Source organism: Octodon degus, unplaced genomic scaffold (assembly GCF_000260255.1).
Source record: "Octodon degus isolate 3935 unplaced genomic scaffold, OctDeg1.0 scaffold00003, whole genome shotgun sequence".
Classification (NCBI taxonomy): Eukaryota; Metazoa; Chordata; class Mammalia; order Rodentia; family Octodontidae; genus Octodon; species Octodon degus.
In genome coordinates this window covers 32,051,474-32,054,797 of record NW_004524579.1, presented here as the reverse complement: position 1 = coordinate 32,054,797, position 3,324 = coordinate 32,051,474, and the positions used below count along the sequence as shown (strand labels likewise).

General features: G+C 40.9%; 1 pseudogene; it reads left to right on the top strand.

The window, feature by feature from the left end:
• The first annotated feature begins 2,234 nt into the window (after positions 1-2,234).
• LOC101574037 lies at positions 2,235-2,656 on the top strand (annotated as a pseudogene).
• The last annotated feature ends 668 nt before the right edge of the window (positions 2,657-3,324 follow it).

Here is a 3,324-nt window from a genome sequence, read left to right as displayed (position 1 = left end):
TTGTTCTGGATAGCCATCACCATCGCTGGACTTAGGACCCCTTGACTCTCCATAGCTATAAATATGCTTTAGTGTTTTTATTCTCGCCATGGTTTGCTCTGGAAGTGATGGATTGCAATTCACTTGATGGGATTCTAATAACTAATCCATGGGATTACAAATATAAATTTCCAGGACCGAGATGAGGACCAGGAAGGACTCTCTAGTTTTCATCAAGCAAACTATATCCAAAATCTGGGTCTCCAGTCTTTTCCAGCTTGGTAGCACAAACGAGAAGCCCCTTTTCCTTTCCTTCAACCCTTTGCCTTTTTGCACCATTAGCACTGCTTTCTTCTCCCTCAACATCCAACCAGTAGCACCCCAAATACCATTGGAACCAAATGAGTAAAATGGATAGTTATTTAGCAGAGAGAACTGTAGCTTTTTCAAAATCTCCGTTAAGAGGCCGGAGAGATGGCTCAGTGGAATAATAAGTGCTTCCCTGGCAAGTACAAGGGTCTTAGTTCAATCTCTGGTTCGCAAAAAAAAAAAAAAAAAAAAATCTCCATTAAGCGCCCCCTCCTGCCCAGCTATCCCATGGTGTAACAATACCCTCTGAGTATAATGGTACACTTTTCCTGCAGACATAGCTTCCTCTCCAAGTCTCTCATTACAGGAAAGCAGCCTTTCACCATTTGTGTATGTAAGGGAAAGCAATCGAAAGCAAACATCTTGTCACACCATCCTCTAACTTGGAAAACTTTTACTGTTTCTTATTTCTTTGTCTACAACATGAAGCCCAAGCCCTTCTCATGTCAGCCAGCCTCTATCTGGCACTCTTCTCCCTAACTGTACTTGCTGGCCATTTCCCCTCAGCCTCCTGCTCGCATGACTGATACGCTGCGCACCCAGGGAGTTGGTTGGTATTTCTGGACTTTTTTTTTTGCACTTTTGTTTGATGTATTTTTCTTCCCAATTCTCACTTTACCATTTAGCTCAATGTCACTTCTGTGAAACCTTCTCCAACTCATCCAAAAAGGGGGATAAAAATTAGGTATTTTCTCCTCTGTGTTCCCTTAGTACACGGTCCATTTCTCAACAGCTGTGTACACTGACTGCTTGGGTTGCTATCTTTGCGATCAAATTCTAAGCTCTAAGTCAGATGGATTATTTTTTTTAAGAACACAACACCTTGCCTCATGTTAAGATCGTGGCAGTTGGTCATTGATTGTATTATGAATGAAGGAGGCAGTGAACATGGTAAAAGAGGAAATGAGTATTAGCAATGATGAGCAATTCATTACAGTTTTACTTCAGGGCAATTCTCAGTAAAGACACGTAGAATCTAGAATTGTAGCTCTTACTCTGCAAGGATGAAGAAGGCCCCCATCACACCACTAGCCAGCTGGAGTGAGGAGCAAATAAGATGGGGTCTGTGGAATGGATTTAGATGCTCTTTATATGGTGGTCAGATATGTGTTTGTGAGTGTGTGTGTGTGTGTGTGTGTGTGTGTGTGTATATGTGTGTGTAAGGATGGGGAGGAAGTTCTCCACAGAATTACCTGCTTATTAACACTATGAGCACTCTCTGTTGTGAACGGTAGTAACACCAATTGATTTTCAAGTACTATTTGAGTTGCTCCCATGGGCAAAGCACAGAGGAATGTGTAGAAAAAGGTATTGGAGGAATGAAACATGCTGTCACTGTAGAGTTATTATTAGACTGGGGAGGTGAAATTTCTTTCAGAGGTGAGTTAGAGAAGCAGGGTAGTCAGTCATATGTTATCATACTAACAGAGACATTTTTGAGTGTGAAATAAGCTGCTATTCAGTACTCTAGAACAGGAATCCAGATGCAAATTAAGATTGCCCCACACTGGGGTAGGCTGGAGCACTGTCAGAAGTGTAGCAATGCTGTGCTTTAGGTTCAGAGGAGAAAGTAATTGCTCTGAGGTGAACGGTTCACTGAGAGAGTCTCCGCGGAGAGCTACCTTGGTTTAGACCCAGAAGAAGGATGAGGACTTTCTACTGAAAATCTTTCTGTCTTACCATCAGCAGAGAATAAAAATGTAGGTAAAAATGGTGTGGGAGAAGATAATTGCTTTGGGAAGATTAATTTTTAAAAGTTTGATTTAAAAAGTAATACATGGGGGAAGCACAGGGAATGTCCCAGTTGGAGGTGGCTGAGATATGAGCGGTGTTGCACCCAGCATGGTTGTGTTTTCCGGACTTGGGGTGGCTTGTTGCTTACCGAGATGGCCGGGCAGGAGGATCAGGTGGTAAAGTACCACATTTTGGAAGAGATTCAGAAGCACAAAGATATCCAAAGCACCTGGGTGATCCTGTACCACAAGGTGTACGATTTGACCAAGTTTCTGGAAGAGCATCCTGGTGGGAGGAAGTTTTAAGAGAACAAGCATGAGGTGACGCTCTGGGAAACTTTGAAGATGTTGCTCATCCTACTGATGCTAGAGAACTGTCTAAAACTTACATCACTGGTGAGGTCCATCCTGATGACAGATCAAAGTTAGCCAAGCCTTCAGAAAGTCTTGTTACTACTGTTGAATCTAATTCCAGGTGGTGAACCAACTGGGTTATCCCAGCCATCTCAGCTCTAGCTGTTGCCATGATGTATCACATCTACATAGCAGACGACCGAAGACTTCTCAGAAGATGAGGAGAATGAAGACTGCCTTGGACAAGAGAGAAAGGAAGCCAGTGTTAATCACTTCCACTGACAGAAAGCTTCACCTGAGAAAATAATTTCAATATGTCTGCTTTTCTCTCCTGTGTTAGAAAGAAAAGAACAATTCTTTCTAGTTCTCCTACACTTTTCAGATGTGCCTTTTTATTCATCAACCTTATTTGTATGTTCTTCACTACACAATTTACTTTTTATGTAGTCTTTTAAAATATATCTGACTTTAAAGTAAAAAACAAAAAAAGTAATACATGGGTATTTTAGAAAACTTGAATAAGATAGAAATTATGGCTGCAAATTTTAGCACCTGATGATTTTGGTGTGTCTAATTCTTAGGGTTCTTCTGAAGTCCTGTTAATTTTGCAAGAATATCTATAAAAAGCAAGAAGAACAAAGACTGATGTCTATATGAATTTTAAAAATGGGTTGCATATGGTTGCAAGCCTCTGATACCAGGTACTGAGATAGTAACATCATATGTTTGAGTTCAGCTTGGGCAGCTCATTGAGGTCCTATTTTAAAACAAAGAATAAAAGGGTTGAGATATCGTTTGATAATAACAATAAGCTTGTCTTCTGGATGGTTAACAACCTAAGTTTGCAGACCAAAATTAGAGAAAAAGGAGGGCTACAAGGAAAGCCAAC